Genomic DNA, 20488 nt, shown 5'->3' on the forward strand with positions numbered 1-20488 from the left:
GGCACTTAGTACATTCACCATGCAACTCTTCCTCTATCTAGTTCCAAAACATTTTCATCACCCCACAGAAGATTCTGTATCCATTGAGTAGCCACTCCTCATTCCACTCTTCCCCCAGCCCCTGGAAACCAGTAATTTGCTCTCTGTCTCTATGGATTTACCTATTCTGGAAATTTCATATAAATGAAATCACTTTTCCATCGGCAATATATGAGGTTCCAATTTTTCCATATCCTCACCAACTTTTCTGTGTTTTTTTTATTTTATTTTCTCCATTGTATCCATCCTAGTGATAAGAAGTGATAGCTCATTGTGATTTTGATTTTGATTTTGATTTTCCTAGTGACTAACGAGGTTATCTTTTTATGTGCTTCTTGGCCATTAGCATCTCTTCTTTGGAGAAATGTCTATTCAAGTCCTTTGCCCATATTTTAATTGGGTTGTTTGTCTTCTTGTTGCTCTGGTCTCCTTTTTAAATAGCTTCTTCCACAATGGCTGGGCATAGTTTATCATTATCATTAAAAAAAAAAAAAGCTAAAGCGTATTTGTCCCCTAATAAGAGTTGTCTGCATGAATAGTTTGTATAATTGCTGACCTTCTTAGGCAGCCAGTCAAGCAAGGCCCATGATCGTCTCTGTCCACAGTGCTGTCAAGTGTCCATTATGGAGCTGGTTCTCCAGGAATGCCAGGTCAGACAAAACAGCACTCTGGGTGAATTATGTACATGTTACTGAATATGTAAGCACAAGTAATTACACACATCTGGTTTACCTTCTCCTTAGTAGGCACCCATTTCTCTCCAGTGGAGGTAGCACTGAGTCAAAACTGCCTGGCAAAGGAAAGGAAGCAAGGCCTTGTTATGTAATGGGGAGCATCCGGGCACAGGCAGAGAGAGGCTCAAAGGTTCTTTTTTTTTTTTTTTTTTGTCTTTATTTTGTTTTTAATGTTACATTAAAAAAATATGAGGTCCACATATACCCCCCACCTCCCTCACTCCTCCCATAACAACAGCCTCCTCCATTGTCACGGGACATTCATTGCACTTGGTGAATATATCTCTGAACAATGCTGCACCTCATCGTCAATGGTTCACACCATAGCCCACACTCTCCCCCAGTCCACCCAGTGGGCCATGGATGTCCAGCAACTGTCCCTGCAGCACCACCCAGGACAACTCCAAGTCCTGAAAATGCCCCCACATCACATCTCTTCTTCCCACTTCCCACCCTCAGCAGCTACCATGGCCACTTTCTCCACATCAGTGCTACAAGGCTCAAAGATTCTGTGCTCACGCAAAGAAAAAGGCAGTTTTGGAGGGACCTACTGAGTGGTTCTTGCATCCACTCACCTCTCTATCCCCATTCCCAAGCCCACAGTCATGCTGTCCTCATTTCTAGGCTAGCCTCTTCTGTGCTGCCTGAGTGAGTTTTTAAATTTGTAAATATGGCAGTGTCACTTTGCTGGGTGGACCATCCATGGGGCATAACTAGGCCCCTGGTGTTCTGGCCACTGCATACCTCTCCAGTCACGCTTCTTGCCACTTGCAGCCTTGTGGTCTATTTCAACAATCCTAAACATTGGTGTTTTCAGTTTCCTAAACCCTCCTTGATTTCTCTTGTCTTCCAGGCTTTTCCCTTGTGGTAGGTACTCTGCCCGGAACTTTCCTCCACTTCACCAACTTCTTTAACTTTGGCCTAACCTAGATATCACTTCCTCTGTAGGCTTTATCTGACCCAAGGCTGCATTAACTGGCCTGCTAATGAACAAACTGTGAGTCATGGTGCTAAACACGTCATAGAGAAATCGCCTTTTTGCTTTTCTAGAGCAGCCTACTAAACCGTAGGGGAAAGTCCACGTCTTGCTCATAGGAGTGATCTATACTATGCATAGTACTTGTCATAGAGTAAAGATCTCGATATCCAGTGCTGAATCAGTAAATGAATGAATGGCTCATGCCATTAGAGGCTGGCAAAGAATTAAAACTGAGATGCTAACTCCAACTATACATGACTATTTGGGACGTACTTATACTAAACAATATTTGTTGTTTATCTGTAATTCACATTTCAATGGGCATTCTGTATATTATCTGCCCCACCACACTCCCTAATTAAATGCTTCTTTCTGCACGTCTGAGAAATAAATGTGCTAACTTCAACAAAGCCAAGTCAGATTATTTTCTGCTTTAACATTGCCATATAGTGAATGATTATGTTACCAGTGACAATAAATTCCTTCTTTCATTCTTTCTGAAACAATGGCGATTGTGCAGGTTTCTTGCTTGAATGTCAATGTGTCTAAGCTGTAACTTAATGCAACCCAATCTAATATAATTCCTTTACATACTCTTGTTTTGACCACTGTGGTTGGTTAAATTCTAAGAGACAGTTGTGTCCTTTAAAATTAAGTCCTAATTCTTTTACACATACTATTCATAGCCTAATTTGCTGACTCCTTTTGAAATGTTTTGCTTTTAAATTTTACTTTCATTATTGCACAATTGATAGTGACTGATACTGAGCAATGAATGAGTAATCTTATTTCCCTTTCTTTCAAATACAATGTATATCCCTAATTAAGTTTCACCAACAGAGTTTTTTTAAAACTCAAATTCATTTTCTGAGTGAACTAATAAGGAAGCAAATCCTGAAAAAATTAAATGCACAAGTAATCATACCAAGGTATTGGTAACAAAGGGGAAAAAAAACACAGTAGGTTACACAATTTAATAAGTTTGCTGAGCATCTGCTGGAAAACACCAAAATTGCTAGACCCCTAGGATCTTTCACATAAATCGCCACAAAGAAAATTAAGGTAAGACCAAAATAATTTGTTTATAAAGAACAGTATGAAAAGTCAACCCATTTAAGGTTTAGCCTGAGGGCAGTTGGAGATGGAAAAATGAATGCCTTCCACAAAGAACAGTCTTGTTTAGGGTGCTGATTTAATTTGGCACGATAAAAAGTAATTGGCACTATAGAAGAGGTACAGAAAAATTTTGTGAGAGCTCGGAAGATGTAAGAGTTCCTTTCCAACTGGGGGACCAGCCAAGACTTTATGGAGGAGGTATTAGCCCTGGGCCTCTGAGGCTAGGAAAAATTCCAAGATGGATTAGAATAGTCTACCCTGAAAAGGATCCTTGTGGACAAAAAAGTCCTCCATTATCTCTAACAGGAGCAACATTCAACTGGAAATTTTCATCGTCTAAAGGCAATCTCTGACAACATTTTTTACAGTGGCCACACATCTGAAAATTTCCAAGGCAATGGCACAAAATACATATAAGACCGCTAGGTCTAATTTAAGACACTTACTTAAGAGCATGACTGGAGATATGTTAAGACAACATGGAGTGGGGGGATTACCCGTGCATCACAGCCCCACATAACTCTACTTAGTATATTGTTATATGCATTTGTGCATTTGAAGGTCATGCTTCCAAATCCTGTACCTGCATGGTTTAATGTTGTAGGCAGTCTGTTGAGGCTCTTTCCCTGGTTTAAGCTTAACTAGTCATTCAGTTGACAGACATGACTCCTCCTTAAAGAGCTGGCTGACTGCTCAGTTTCAAGCCCAGTGGCGCAGCAACCTCCCCTACCATGACTTAGGAGGAAGTTTCCATGGGTTTGCAACAGTGCGTGAAGGAACAACTCCAGGAGAAATTTGTGGGGATTTTTGTCTCCTGCTCCTAAGTTCTGATTCATTTTCTAGACTCACGTAGCTCCCAGTTGCCTGAGCCAAAGGGTGTGGAGGGGAATTGTAAGGCTAAACCCCAGTCCTTCCCCTTGGCCTTTCCGATATATCCCAGGATGCTCCTCCAGAAAATTATCCTCCCCTATTTTGTTCTCCTTAGTTCATTGCCATTGAGACATGAACGTGAGGGGCAGGGAAGACTAATGCCTGGATCAGCAGCTACAGGTCCACTAACCCTGATCTGCATTTCCAAAATCCAGAAAGCTCTACAAGCGAAATGTTGTTCTCATCACTCATTTGGCAACAAAATCTGACCTCAGCTGAGCTCATTTGAAAGCAAACTCTTACCTGGACTGACATAAGGTTGTTTATAGTCTTAGCTAACTAGCATAAATCCTCACATGTTTCAATGCAAAAAAGGAAATGTATCCTGTTAAAGAGTGCTGGTCAGATTCTCCTGGTAGTATATATAATACGTTCTACATCCACTGGATTTAACTTCCTAAAAATCCAAGGTTATTCTCACATCAGGACCCAGGGTTTGGACAACCTGTAACTGCTTATACACTGGGCGAACAGTTGAGCCATCTGCCCGAGGGAGGGCCAGGGTACAGTATTTTGGTTTTCTCACCATTTATAATATGAAATTAATATTTTTATAAAGCAATAGGTTTCAATATGTGATCTGGGGACACTGGAAATTTGTAGGCCATCTTATGGGTCTGTACTTTTATTCTGCTATATAGAAAAAATATATTTGTGCTTTGTAATAACAGAAGACATTACAGATAGTGCATAAAAACAAAGGCAATTTGTTCTTCCCCATAATCAATTTTTATCTTTCTATCTCTCTTTCCCCTACCCCCTCTCTCTTTTCTTTTCTTTTCCTACTTATTATTTTTTAAGGATTTATCTATTTATTTATTTATCCCCCAGGGCCTCCCCCCCCACTGTTTTTGCGCTCACTGTCTGCTCCCTATATCTATTTGCTGTGTGTTCTTCTGTGTCTGCTTGTCTTCTTTTTAGGTGGCACTGGGAACCAATCCTGGGACCTTCCGGAGTGGGAGAGAGGCGCTCAACTCTTGCACCACCTCAGCTCCCTGGTCCGCTGCATCTCTTATTGTCTCTCCTCTGTGTGTCTTTTCGTTGTGCCAGCTTGCTGCACCAACACTCCACGTGGGCCAGCTTGCCTTCACCCCAGGCTCTGGGAATTGAACCCTGGACCTCCCATATGGTAGATGGGAGCCCAATCGCTTGAGCCACATCCGCTTCCCTCCCATCTCTCTTTCTCTCTGTGGGATGTGGTGGCAAGTGGGGAAAGTCGATCAGAGCCGACTTCATGGAGAGGCGACCAGTGCCGTCACACGGGGCCGTGAACTCAGAGGGCCGCCACGCACTTGCAGTTCAGGGCTCTGCAGGCACCTTCTGGAAATTTTAAGTCATTCCACCTTTGAATCTGTGTCTTGTAAGTGAAGTCCAATGAGACAACGGAGCACGTGCTGGGGTCTTGGAACCTCGGTTCACCCATGGTCCCCCCTCTTCACCACCACCCCCTCCTCCTGGGCTGGGTTCTTGGCTGCCAGTTCCCACACCCCACAGGGGGCCTGGTGCCAGTGTGGGAGGGACCAAGGTCAGGCACACTCATCCCATGTGCCAAGCTGCAAGGCAGGACACCAGGTTCTGTGAGGGTCTGCACTTGCCCTTTGAGTATCCCCATGCCCAACGGAAGGTGACCTTGAACAGCGAATTTAAAAACACAAGATCAAAAGAGAGAAACCACCAAAGGAAAGGAAAGGCTTATTTTCTCCTTCTTTGAACTAGAGGCCCTGAATTTTCATTTTGCACAAATGGTGAAGCAGGCCATACCTAGTAAGAATTAATCAAGGAAATCTTTAGCTTTCTCTGCCTCCTACACACACACACACACACACATATACACATACACAAAAGGAGAGTTGTTTATGTTGTTGTCCTTCCTACTTTAGGTGATATGAATTCAAATGGTAAAAAAGCGCAAGAATCAGTTAAATATTCAGCAAATATTTTAACCTTGAATCTTGAATCTTTTTTCTTTCTTTCTTTCTTTCTTTTTTTTTTTGAGGTACCTAGGCCGGGGATTGAACTCAGACCCAGGACCTTGGATGTGGGGAGCCAGCATGCAACCACTGAGCCACAACGGCTCCCCTGAGTTGCTTTTTTCATTTGTTTGCTTGTTTTTTGTTTTTAGGAGGCACCAGGAACCCGGGCCCTCCCATGTGGGAAGCAGGCATTCATCTGCTTGAGCTACATCTGCTCCCTAACCTTGAATCTTAACTCAAGATTTCCTCTTTCAAGCTTCCCATTTCTAAGCTGCATACAGACCTATGATGCTTGCTTGGCAACATCTTTAGATCTATCCTTTCTTATTCATTCCCATTCCCACCACCATAGCCCATCATCTTCATCATCAAAACCATCATCATCATTTTCACTGCTATCACCACTGTCGGCATCTCTATAAGAAGTGTTATAATGCCTATAATGTGCCAGGCATTGTATAAGGTGCTTAATATATTATTTGATTTAATCCTCACAATCAGTGAGTAACTGCAGGTAAGAAAGCAGGTGCTCAGAATTTGCCTGTGAGCACATTGCCAGGAAGTGATAAGGCTGAAAGACTGGGTGTGTGCTCCTTCACTGAACCACAGCATGCCACCAGAACAACCTCCTACTTTAAAATGGTTCATCTATTGCCTTTAAAAAATGAATCCATACTTTCTTGCTTAGTATTCAGGGCCCACTGTGCACAGCTACACCTATTTTCTTGTCTTAGATTATTCCTGCATTAATCAGGTCTCTTTCAGTTGCAAGTGACAAAAGTCCAACACAGCTTATACCCAAAGGGAATTCACTGGCTTCGACAACTGGAAGGGCCAAGGTGGGCCGGAGTTTAGCTTCAGATACAGTAGGCTCCCGGGGTTCAGACTCTGCCCTCAGGACCACCTTTTCTTTCCCTTGTGGAACTTCATTCTTCCGAGCTGGCTTAATTCTTAGGCAACCTGATTCTCTGTAACGGCAGTGATTGATGCTCATGGCAGAGCTAGCTAAACTTACACTGTCTCCATAGCTAGGAAGAGTAGAAAGACAAACAATCTCTTCTCCTCTGGCATTCCTCTCAATCCGTCCCCCACCCCCCAAAGGACTCTGACTGCCCCTCTGCATGAGCCGTGCACCTGCAGAGCAGTTGGATGCTCTTGGCCAGGGGACGAGTGTGTCCAGATTGACCAGACTGAGTCCCAAGTCCATTCCTGTCAGGTGGAAGGCAGGGCCATGTGCTTAACGAAGCAACCAGAATCACAAAGGAAAATGGAGGAGCAAACCCTGAAAACAAGGGAAGTAAATCAAACATGAAATAAAATATGACCAGTACACCTCCTACATGACGTGAACTATGAAAGAACAAGGGATACATTTTCCTGCCTCTAGGAAGTGGCCCATTATATCCACTTCCTTAAGCCCTAGAATAGTCCGCTCACTAATATTTGCCCTTCTTTCAGTTCTTGGACTAATACCCTCCTGTTTTATGAAGTGATATCCATGTTTTCTTCCCAAGGAGAACTCCTCTTTCTCACTACTTGGTCTTCACTTTTTTTTTTAAAGATTCTTAAAATGTTATTTATTTATCCCCCCTCATTGTTGGCACTCACTGTCTGCTCTCTCTGTCTGTTTGTTGTGTGCTCATCTTCTTTTTAGGGGGAACCAGGAACCAAACCCAGGGCCTCTGATGTGGGAGGGAGGTACCCAATTCCTTGAGCCACCTCTGCTCCCTGCTTGTTGTGCTCTCATTGTTTCCTCATTGCATCTCCTTGTTGTGTCATCTCATTGTGTCTCCTTGTTGTGACATCTTGTTGCATCATCTCGCCATGCCAGCCCATCACGTCAGCTTATTATCTTGCTCATCTTCTTTAGGAGGTACTAGGAACCAAACCTGGGGTCTCCCATGTGGTAGGCAGATGCCCAACTGCTTGAGTCAAATCCGCTTCTCTGGTCTTCACTTTTTAATCTGGACTTTCCACACATACATGACCCCAAAATCTGGACATGAATCAAGCAAAAGATCAGTTAGGGGCCATGGCCTCAAGTTAATTCTACAGTCAATTCAATCCACCACCCGGTGGGCAAGAAAGAAGCTTGCCTGCTACCTGGACTCTCAGTTCCAAGGCACCCTTTTGCACTCCTTTGCTGGGATCAGCTGAGGGTCTTGGGCAGTCTCCTCCATTCTACACAGTCTAAGCTCATTCTTCTTTCCTTCCATTGAGAATTTGCTATCTTCCATCAAGACATCTAAAGCAGGAACAAACTGCCGCAGAGACTATCTTCTCCCACCTGTGAACTCCCACAATGTCCTTTCCTCTTCAGTCATCTGGCACTTAGCACAAACTGTCTTGTTTTATTGAGTAACTTTGCATGTTAATACTATCCAGTCATTATGCTGGGCTATACCATCCAACGGATAACTAGAGATTTGTGATAATATGCAAGGCCCAGATAAACTGTGAAGATAGTAATAATCATAGAGCTTTAGAGAATTTATGGAGCACTTAATAATTACTCAACCCTGTGCTAAACACTGCAAAGGTGGGGTTTGAAAATGTAGAAGGCAGAGTGTCTTTGCTCAAGGCAAGTGTCCTTTTGCTGCAGATACCAATCCTTGAGAAATAATTAGAGAATAAGTATATACTCTGCTGCAGGCTATTGACCAAAAATGACTGGGCAATGTGGTTCAGGATTTATATGATTCAGGTAGCCAGTCAGATCACTCCAACTTCATTTTGAAGCCTGATGCTTCCTGGGGATTCACATGAGGAATGAGGAAAAAGAATTTATAAAATACAGGTTGCAGGGAGAGGATGTGGCTCAAGCGATTGAGTGCCTGCTTCCCACATGGGAGGTCCCGGTTCAGTCTTCGTTGCCTCCTAAAGTAAACAAACAACCAGCAAACAAACGAAAAAAAAACAACTCAGTGGAACTGATATGGCTCAGTGGTTGAGTGCCAACTTCCCACATATGAGGTCCCAGGTTCAATCTCTGGTTCCAGTACCTTTAAGATAGACAGATAGATAAATTAGATAGACAGACAGATAGATAGATAGATAGATAGATAGATAGATAGATAGATAGATAGATAGATAGATAGATAGATAACATATATGAAAGGGAATAGTAATAGAGTAGATAAAACTAAGTTGTCAAAAGCCTGAAGGACATAAATTTGATGTGAGCTAACTGAACATAGGAAAAATTCTGAGCCATATTACTTTTTTACTGCATCAATTTATTAGTTTAATATACAGGTTCGGTTTCAGTAACAAAGACCCAAACACGTCAGTATCTTAAACAAAATAGCAGTTTGTTTTTCCCTCATGGTAACTGTTTGCCTGGTTTTGTGGACCCCAGAAAATTATGTTCTTAAGCTAAACCATTTCTGGGCATGGAAGCCTATTTTTTTTCAGCTTTTTTTTTTGGTCTTTTTTTTTTTTTAAAAAGATAAATAACAATTTTAACATTATGTTAAAAACATAAGAGGTTCCCATATACACCACTCCCCACCCCCCACCCCAAGTCCTCCCACATCAACATCCCCTTTCATCAGTAAGACATATTCATTGCATTTGGTGAATACACTCTGGAGCACTGCCACCCCTCATGGAGCACAGTTTACATTGTAGTTCACACTCTCCCCCAGTCCATCTAGTGGGTTACCGCAGGATATAAAATGCCCATGCGCAGTGCTGATGTGCACAAGGAGTGCCGTGACACGCAGAGGTGTCCCCCGCATAGGGGAGCCCAACGCACAAGGAGTGCGCCCCATAAGGAGAGCCGCCCAGAGCAAAAGAAAGTGCAGCCTGCCCAGGAATGATGCTGCACACACGGAGAGCTGATACAGCAAGATGACGCAACAAAAAGAAACACAGATTCCCGTGCCGCTGACAACAACAGAAGCGGACAAAGAAGACACAGCAAATAGACACAGAGAACAGACAACTGGGGTGGGGGGGGAGAGGAATAAATAAATAAATCTTTAAAAAATATACGTCCTGCATTTATCCCTGCAGTATCATTCAGGACAAGTCCAAGTCCCAAAAATGCCCCTTACCACACTTCTTCCTCCCTCTTTCTGCCCTCAGTGTGGCCACTGTCTCCACATCAATGATATAATTTCTTCCATTGCTAGAGTCACAACAGTTCTATCATAAAAGACGGGCAAATCCACTCCAGTCCATATTATACTCCTCCAGCCTGTCGACCCTGGGATGGTGATGTCCACTCCACCTCTAAATCCAGAGGGGGCTTAGATTGGAAGCCTATTGTATGTGGGCCCTTTTGGTTGCATTCAGTTAAGGGGCCTTCTGATTAGTTCACTTTTGATTAGATTGCCTCCGTGAAGGGCCTATGATTAGATTTAGGGACCCAGGGTGGGTCCTTTCACTGGAGTCTTACAGAAATAGAGGCACACACAAAGACAGTTGTCAATTTTACTCTGCCATTGGGAGAGAGGACTCCAGAATCACCTACAGAAAGACAAAAACCCTGAGAGGCTAAGAGAGAGGCCCAGGAGAGACGAGCCCCCATGCTTGATCACCCCTGGCTAAGGCCGCGGTTAAAGTGAGCCTGAAGGAGAAAGCAGAGGGAGACCAGCAGACCTGCCATCTTTCCTCGCCACGTGACAGGAGTCAAGGCTTGCCCTTAGCTGCAATGGGGGGAGACGGCGTCTCTGACAACGCCTTGATTTGGACATTTTCACAACCTCGGAACTGTAAGATTTTCCCCTAGTAAAGCCCGATTGTAAAAGCCAACCCATTTCTGATATTTAGCAAACTAGAACAACTCTCCAAAGATGAGCTGCCTGCAGGTCCAGGCGTCACAAGCTGACTCCTCTTCTTGTTCTGTCCTCTCTGGTAGGCAGCCTCCATTTTGCAGTCTAAGAAGGCTAGTCTAGGTTCTACCATCACATGTTCTTCCTTCAACAGAAAGAGAAAAAGGGGGAAGGGAGTGGGCATGCTCATGCCTTTTAAGTGCATGATTCAGAAGTAAAACACATCATTTCTGCTAGCATCCTACTGGCCAAAACTTAGTCACATGGCCATATCTAGCTGAAAAGGAGCCTGGAAAAATGTGTTCTTTGGCTGAGCTGCTATCTGCTTAGCTAAAACCCAGGAGTTTACTACTACAGGAGGGAAAGAGTGCAGGAGTATACCTAGGAGCAAGTACGGTAGCGATTAAATAAAGATGGGATAGAGAAAGATACTCTTGCTTCATCTATGGATGAGTTACTGAAACAGAAAAGCTAGCAAAGACTTCTAAAATCATTAAATTTATTTATTTTTATTTTATTTCTGTCCCCTTCCTCCCCCCACCATTGTCTGCTCCCTGTGTCCATTCACTGTGTGTTTTTCTGTGTCCACTTGCATTCTTGTCGGTGGCACCAGGAATCTGTGTCTCTTTTTGTTGCATCATCTTGCTGCATCAGCTCTCCATGTATGCAGCGCCACTCCTGGGCAGGCTGCACTTTTTTCGTGCAGGGCGGTTCTCCTTGCAGGGCGCATTCCTTGCACGTGGGGCTCCCCTACATGGGGACACCCCTGTGTGGCACAGCACTCCTTGTGCACATCAGCACTGCGCGTTGGCCAGCTCACCACATGGGGCAGGAGGCCCTGGGTTTGAACCCTGGACCTCCCATATGGTAAGTGGACACTCTATCAGTTGAGCCAATCCACTTTCCTAAAATCATTAAATTTTAAGCAATTCTCTTGTCATCTTTAGGTTTGCTTTTTGTCCAAAATAGCTTGGTGTCCATCTTTCCTCCTTTCTGTTTTATTGTTCCTTCTATATTTAAGCTTAGCACTAGAGAAGAGCTAACACCCAAAAGTTAGAGGGCACAAACAATAGTTCTATTCACTTACTAATTTTTCTCTGTGGGTCTACTATATGGAAAGTACGAGTCTGATTGCTTAAACACATCAATCAGCAAATGCAAGACAAGCAAATATCCTTGTCTTGTGTAGCTCACATTCTAGTAAGGGGTGACAAATAGTAAATAAGGGTCATTGGTTTCTTTGAAAACCAAGCTAATTGGTTTTAATTATATCCCCAACTAGGCTATCAGCTCTTAGAGTGGAGGGATGAGGTTCCTTTGTCTTCTAGCCTTATAGCAGCACTTGGGTAGCAGGCCTTACATGTGCTTTCCAGATATTTATGGAAAGATTCTTAGCAATATAGTTAAATATCTCTCTGTAGTCCCTGGGACAAAATTTTCTTTAAGAAAAAAAATTTTGGCAAGCTCGATACATTTTTTTCACAATGAACTGGATAGTGTACTTAGGACTCTGGTTATATTAGAAACCCAACCTGAAATAGCTTAGGCAAACAAAAAAAAGGGGGAAGGGGGGCTGCTTCTCAAAAAGATATGCAGATATCTTACCCCCAGCAAGACAAGCAGGACAAATGGAACAAATGTTGGAGACAAATGGAACCAAAAACTCAAATGCAGCTAACACTTTATCCCTCTAGGTATGAACTCACTTTTTCTTCTCTGAAGATTGTCTTTGACCTGGAAAGGGAGGGCATGCCTTCAACTTTCACACCCTATGCTCTCCTGTAAGAGAATGTGGAATTCTTTGCCAAGCTCCAGTTTGAAAAACTCCAAGACAGGCCTCCACTTGGCCTGGCTAGGGTCAGGTATCTAAATTTGTATTGGCAGATGATGGCTAAAGAATCAGAGTGACAGCAAAGAAATGACCCCTGAGACCACAATTTTTGGAGAGTTCCAGCTGTGCAGTCACCTTGATTTTGCCATGGAAGAAATTTGTTGGGTAGTCATAAGATTTCAGAACATCTTATCATTGGCTTTTCTAAGAAGAGGTACCCAAGTTTGAGTGGGGTAAGAGCAGAACCATTCTCAAAGTGTGGAAACTCCTGATCCCAGGGCTTCACTTTTCATAGAGAGGATTTTAAAAGCTGTGTCTATGAATAACAGATTAATTAGGCAGACAGTCATAATCAGAAGGGAGTTAATCATTTTGTTTTGCTTTGGACTAGGCCTCAGGCATCTTTCAAGTCTGTGTGTCCAACCAACAAATACCTCGTTTGGTAAGTTCTTCTCGTGATCATTATCTTTAAAAGCAAGGAACAGAGACATCAATGTAAAAAGTAATCTACAAACAACGAAAGCTTTTATTTTAAATGTCAAGGTCCTAGGAAAAAGGGCTCCAAGAATAATCTTTGTTTTCCACTTGGTAGTGAGGTGCAGTATAATTTTTTCTCCCTCAAATGAGGATGTTTTGAATACAATAACACTCCTTCCTTCCTTTGTCACTCTAGGGCAAGAGTGACAGCAGAGTTAGTTTCCATTTTCTTAACTTTTTTTTAGCCGGGGTTGACTAACACTTGGAATGCTAGAGCAGAGGCTCAGATGTAACAGCAATGCATGGGGACAGATGTTCAGTACTCATATATCTACAAGAAATGACAGTATTCAGCCTTCAACCACGTTCAAAAGGCCACACTTGAACTTACTCAAGCCAGTGGAAAAGCAGAACTCTTTGCATTTGCAGTAACTCTGGGTCGGGAGCCTAGGCCTTCCCTAGGACAAATTCGGGTTGAGCTCACAACCTGCTTTTTTTTCCTCCTGTGGTCACCTTCATTTTTCCAGTCATCATAAATTGGCTTGGTTTATTGGCCCAAGGTCACTGAAATAAAAACTAGCTGTCAGAGTAGCCCAAATGTCAGATCACTGTTTTCCAAGCCGGTGTTTTGGGTGCCTGGTTCTGCACTGGAGTCAGAGGCTGAGCCCAGGGCGTCTGCTGTAAAATTCTGGGTGGTCCTAAGGTCCCTTCCCAGGAGCAAATGGTGCCAGGCATAGCACGGAGTGGAGGGACATTGAGCAGATGTCCTGTCAAAGCCAAGATGTTCTTTCAGATTCCAGAAGTGTTCAATGACTTTGTAGCCCCACGACTCCTCCTACCCCTTTCTCACCCACCCCCTTTTACCCCCTCCCACCCCACACCCAGGCCAGTGAGGGACAGAGCCAGGGAGCAGCTTCAGAAGAGTGTCCAGCTTAGCCCCTTCCCTCCCCAGCTGACAAACAGGCTGTTTGTCTATTTTTACTTTGACTAGACTCTACTTCCGTTTACCTCAGTCAGTCACATCCTTTATAGATTTATTTCTCTCCCTTTCCCACCAATGCTATTAATAAATATCATCTACTTGTTTACAGGGGAAAGAACCAGCTGCCAAATGAACCGCTGATGCCATCGCCCACGGAACCACGTCCGTTTGCCCACTTTTCAGCATGGCAGGCACTTCTGGTCCTCTCCCTGCAGCCGTCACCCCTGGATCTGAGAGGCGGGCAGCAGGAAGGGAGGTGACTCAAATCCAGAACCCAAAGAGCAGACACCCACTCATGACTCACACGCTGAAGCCCGGGCAGATTCTGACTTTCCTGGACCAAAAAACGCAGATGCAAACAACATTCCCGTGCCACGGGAGGTCGAGCTGGCTCTGCCAGCGCTGAGCTCTGCTGAGGTGGCTGCGAGTCAGGCATGTGTCACCCACCCAGGGACTGAGTTTACTGGGTCAGTGGAGGCAGGTTCGAATTGCTGCTTCTCGTTTTCCCAAATGCCTGTTGTGGAGCATCTGCTGCATCCTGTGTGAGTCAGTCGGGAGTATTTGTGCTTCTGGGATAAGGAGATTTTAGTCACCACGCTCCATCCTCCCTGCTTTGAACTGTGATTTTAATTAGCCAGCGTGTCAGCAGAGCGGAGGCGGGGCCTTTGGACCCAACTGTGGTCCCCCACGCTGGGCCATTTGGATCTTCTCTCCATACGATCATTGTTGTTGTCAGTTAGTGCTTTTTCTTGCCCAAGTTCAAGGGGCTTTACCAAACTTTAACCCTTAGGGCTCTGTTTATATTTAGGTAAAAAAAAAAAAAGGGGGGGGATATATGTGGGGATCTTTTGTGGCAAACCGCCTTGAAACCCTGAGATGAAAGGGAACCCGTAAAGAGAAATTCACCTCGTTTATTTTTCAAGCAGTGTTCTGCCTGCCTGTGTGGACAAAGGTAATTTGAGGCAGCTTGAATGAATGAAAGAGCCTCCCCTTGGCTCTGCCGATGACGCTCCCTCCCTCCAGCTCAATCCAAGGGCCTCTTTTTTTCTTTTCACTTCTCTGCTTCCCGAGCCAGCGTCTGTCTGGTGGAGAAGACACACCTAGACTTGCATCCCTGCTGCTGCGCCTTGGACCCCTGCCTGGCCCCACCTCCCCAGGTGGTCCCAGGACAGAAAGAGGAAAATGAGGGGTCTGGGGTGGCAGGCCCGTGATTGGCTGGGCTTTGCAGCCCTCTCCTCGCCTTCCTGAGTCCATGACGCAAATGTGGCAGAGTACTTTGGGGGGCAGGGCTAGTATTTATCTGGAAGGCACTGGTTCTTCTGGCCAAAATATTGACATAAACTTCTAGACTGATTTGTAAATAGACGTTGCCCATCCCTCCCTCACCCATAACCCAACCAAAAAGGGTTAATTACCAGAACTGTGGGGAAGAATTTATTTTGAATTTTGAATGTCACCTCTGCTTTGTGGGTCTGTCTTCTCACTTTCCTTTAGGGTTTAGCATCATCTCCTGCTCAGGATTGAAATACATTTACCCTACAGTGTAAACTACTATCCACGTGGTACAGCAGTGCTCCAAAATGTAGTCACCGAATGCAATGAATGTGCCACACTGATGAAAGAGGGTGTTGAGGTGGCAGGAAGAGCTGGATGAGGGGGAGTGAGGGGTATATGGGAACCTCTTATATTTTTTTAATGTAACATTTTAAAAAAAGAAAGAACTATATTAATTTTGAAAAAGAAAAGAAATGCATATACCACTTGATAAGGGAAGAGAAATGGAAAGTTTCAGCTGCTTTCTTAAGCAGTCAGATAATGGGGAACCAGCTTGTTTTCCCTACAAACTGTGCTTTTAGGAGAGGATTTAGGATTCAGATTCTCTCATTCACTCTCTCTGGGGTTCTGAACTGAGGGAGAGTATACCCAAAGCTGAGTAACTGGATCGGGGACAAAATACACCATAACCTCTGGAGGGCCAGAGGCTGACTCTCTACACACTGAGTGCTTAGAGATCCCAGTCCCAGAGGCAGAGATGCTGAAACCTTGGGGCCACGTGAGCCTGAGCCCACCACTTGAAGGCAGGTGGCCGGAAACAGAAAAATGACCCACCGCCCCTGGCCACCAGGAAAAAAGGGGAAAGGGTGAAGCTTGCTCTCTGCCTCTAAGGCACACTTCCCAAATGTGAGTGCAGTGAGTGAGGATGGCGGAGGGGAAGATGAGCGCTTGTTGACAACATGCCCAAAGATTCCCCAGAAGACAAGCCACATAACCCTACCAACTGAAGGGTTGGGTTACAAGTACAGGTCAGAGCTGGAATAGGGAGGGACACACAACACCTCCCCATCAGGTATGCTTCTCTTTCCCTCTTCCTGGGCAACAATCAGTTGTGGGAAATGACCATCCAATCTCATGAATTCATACCTTATGCTGAGGTTGTTTACCTTGGTTCCACATTAGAATAATGTCAGAGGCTTTGAACAACTGATTCTGGCTTAATTGGTCTAGAATATGGCTAGGCATCAGGGTTTTTGAAAGCTTCCCAGGTGAATCTAGTGCACAATTACAGTTGAGAACCACTGCGGATGAAATCTGAGAATGCAAACCTGATCCATTCCACAGTGAATCTTGCTAACATCTTTTTCAGAGGGAGTTATTGTATTACCTTGTCCCATAATTCTGACCTGCAGGCAGTGACTACACATGTTGGGAAAATAAGGTCTTGACTCAAATTGCTTCACAGATTCATCTTTCAACAGATTTGGTGGGCCAATAAGAACAAATAAAAAATTATAGCTTTGCTGTGCCTGAGTTACAACCCAGTCGAGTCCACTTAATTTTAAATTATGTGACATTACCATATTCTCTTGGACAATGTGCTCTTAGAATCCATGTTCTGAGTCACTGCCTGCCTTTTGCATGAAAAGACTACAGCAAACACCTAATTTTCTCACTCTTATGTTAATTTGCTCTATTTGTACAGAATTTCTATTTGGGTTGATGGTAAAGTTTTGGAAATGGATGGTGGTGACATTAGGCCAACATGGTAAGTGTAATTAATAGCCCTGAATTGTATTTGTGAATGTGGTTTAAAGGGGAAATTTATTTTCTAGTATATATGTTAAGATAAAACATAGTGAAGCAGGCTAGTAAAATTGGGAATCGATAGATGGATCTGGAACCTGGCGAGAAGTCCACGCGGACATCAATAACCCCAAGATGGCTGCCAAAAGGCCCTCATAAGATTCGGCCATTTAGAATGAATTTTCCACCAGGAGAAGACCCAGATATGCCCCAAGGACTTTATCATTGGGCCCTCCTGGGGATTGATGGGTGGGGTAACCAATCAAAACAGCAAATGGCTGGAACTCCTCCCATGCCACTAGCAAAGGGGCAGAATAATTAAAGTTTAAAAAGTGAGCACAAAGGCAGAGTCTCGCTCTCTTGCTCTCTCTTGCCTTTGCCCTGTCCTGGTGCCAGTTCTGCCCGGTCCTGCCCTCTGCACCCTGCTCTCACTGTTTTTCCCCTGCCATCATCACCACACAAGTAAAACCTGGGCATTTTTAATCTATGATGGCAAATTGCAGTCTGTAAATCAGTCTCATTTGTCTTCAGCCCCTTACTCTCTACCTGGGACCCATGGTCTGTTACTTTCTCCCCTTCCTCTTCCCTCCCTACCTTAATAAATGACTGGGCTAACTAGCCTGACGTGCTCTTGAAATTCACTTGTGCAGCATAGTCAAGAACCTGGACAAAATCCAGTTACAATAGGACTGTACAACACAGTGAACCCTATTGTAAAGGATGGACCATAGATAATAGTGCAATTATAATGTTCTTTCGGGAAGCGGATTTGGCCCAGTGGTTAGGGCGTCCGTCTACCACATGGGAGGTCTGCGGTTCAAATCCCGGGCCTCTTTGACCCTTGTGGAGCTGGCCCAAGCACAGTGCTGATGTGCGCAAGGAGTGCCCTGTCACGCAGGGGTGTCCCCCGTGTAGGGGAGCCCCACCCGCAAGGAGTGCACCCCGTAAGGAGAGCCGCCCAGCGTGAAAGTAAGTGCAGCCTGCCTAAGAATGGCGCCACCCACAGGGAGAGCTGACAACAAGATGACGCAACAACAACAACACAACAACAAAGAAACACAGATTCCCGTGCCGCTGACAACAACAGAAGCAGACAAAGAAGAAAGACACAGCAAATAGACACAGAGAACAGACTACCGGGGTGGGGGGGGTGAGGGGAAAATATTTTCTTTCATCAATTGTAACAAAGTTACCACACTTATGCAAAGTGTTACTAATGGGGGGGAATATGGAACCCTGTGTTTTTTACATGATTTTTCTGTAAACCCACAATTTCTCTAATTACAAAAACTAAATTTAAAAAACACAAATTAAAAGGGATCATTTTTTAACTGTTTATTATAAACCAAGTACTCTACAGGGTGATTTTGATGCACAGTATATCTTTTCATCTTTTTTACACTTTTTAATTTTTATCAAAGTTGCATGCATACCTGGTTTTAAAAGTTAAATGAAATTTGCTATGGAAATTGATAATCCTCTGCTTCAACCCCTCCTCAGCCTCAGTTTCCACTTTCCAAAGGCAGCCATGTTCTATTTCAGCTGTTCTAATATTTTCCGCTATATTTCTATGTAATAAGCTAATGCCGCTATTTCTTGACTTTTCACTTTTAGAGATAATCTATTGGCTTGCTAATGTAAAAGATAAGGAATTAACTCTCTTATCCTACCTGGAATATGCTTCCTGATATCCTAGTTAAGAAGTAGTTTTTGGTATATTTAATATTCAGTTGACTATGTAGTATTATTCACATTGCCATGTAGTATACCAATTACATTTTCTTGATTAACTTTTTGTCTTCTCTGAATTTAATAATCTAATTTCTTTATTTACTCAATTTTCTACATAACTTAGATTCATTTATCTTTAAACTCTCTGCCAGAATAATATATCTCTTGTGAATATATTCAAGTGCTTCGAATAATCTTATCAAATTCAACTGTTTTCCTGGAATGATTACTACTGGTGCCCTATGTGTATGTTCCAATCTGGATTGGGTATGATCTAGATGCGAGAGAACAAGTGTCTTAGGATCTCCATCATCAAACTGGGCATTACCTTCACCTAGCTCCTGTGCTGAACCACTGGTTTCTTGAATCTCATGTATTCCTATTTCTTGGTTTACTCCTTAATTTTGATAGAGAACATCCTCCAATAGTTTCCTAAGTAAGGCTGTATAGGTGGATAATCATCTGAGGCTTTGCATATTCAGAATGACTTGTTCTACCTTCATTAATAATTTGGCTGGGTATAGAATTCTACATTGAAACTCATTTTCTTTCAGAATTTTGAAGATCTTTTTTTTTCACAGAACAATAAACATCTTTATTACATGAGCTAGGATGGGAGGGAAAAATTATTTGCCTTTCTGGGCCTTGATTTTCTTCTGCTAGAACTCCAGCTCCTTGCCCTCTAACACATAGCCATCTGCTCAGCCACACTGGCCTGGCCTTGAAGCAATGCATGCAAGAAGCTTGCCATGCTGGAACTGCTCCTCCAGAAGACTGCTGATCTTGGCATTCTTTTTCCTTTCCTCATATTTCTTCTGAATTTTCTTTGATCTTTTTTTGTTTAAAATCTCTTCCTCCTCAGGAGTCAGCTTGGCCCCCTTCTTGCGGCCTAGGGCCAGAGCATAGTGGGACTCACACCACTGCTGGTACGGTGTGCTGTCAATGAGCACAGTACAGTTTTTCACCAGAGTCTTGGTGCGGACCAGTTCATTATTGGATGCATTGTATACAACATCGATGATCCTTGTTTTGTGAGTACAGCACTCAGTACCCCAGGAGAAGTTCCCCACGCCCAGCCTCAGGGCTCAGTACTTCTTATTGCCTCCTCCAACACAAACTGTGTGTATGCAGCGGGGGCCAATCTTAGTGTTGGCAGCCGGACATCTTAGCTCATACTTTCGCTTCTTGTGGTAGGGCTTTCTCTTGCCCCCGGTCTTGAGGCGCTTGTGCCAGTTGTCCCGGGAGATGGCCATCACACAGCGCTCCAGAATTTTGAAGATATTGATCTACCATTACTGTCTAGGTTCTAGAGTTCTGTTGGGAAATTCACTGCTATTCTGATAACCAACTCCTTGTGTATTACCTATTTTGATAATCTGGAAATTTTTAAGATATTCTCTTTGTTCTTAGTATTATGAAATTTCATGGTGATAATATCTTGGCATGAGTTTGTTTTCATTTATTGTCCTTGCTCTTAGCGGGATATCTCAATCTGGAAAGTAGTGTCCTTTAGCCCTGGTAAGTTTTCTTAAACTATTTATTTGGTAATGTCCTCCCCTCTCTTTACTATGTTCTCTCCAAAATTCTATTTCTGTAGTTCCTTTCCCTGTTCCACCCACTATAGTGGGTTTACGCCTTTTTAAATTGCTGTTATGACATAGTAGTCAAATTTTAGGAGGAACGTGTTCAATCCATCAACTTTACATCAAAGCCACTAGATTCTCATTTAGACTTCACAGTGTCTTAAGAGAAAAGAATAATTATCACCCCCCTTTTACAGATGAGAAAATGAGGCAAGAAATTACATAGGTAGTAAAAGATTCAAACCTAGCTCTTC

At 43.6% G+C, this 20488-nt stretch overlaps 1 pseudogene; it reads right to left on the reverse strand.

Annotated features, from left to right (window-relative positions):
• Window positions 1-19218: 19218 nt before the first annotated feature.
• LOC101417683 (small ribosomal subunit protein eS8 pseudogene) lies at window positions 19219-19909 on the reverse strand (annotated as a pseudogene).
• Between the last annotated feature and the right edge of the window lie 579 nt (window positions 19910-20488).

Source organism: Dasypus novemcinctus, chromosome 31, assembly GCF_030445035.2.
Source record: "Dasypus novemcinctus isolate mDasNov1 chromosome 31, mDasNov1.1.hap2, whole genome shotgun sequence".
NCBI lineage: Eukaryota > Metazoa > Chordata > Mammalia > Cingulata > Dasypodidae > Dasypus > Dasypus novemcinctus.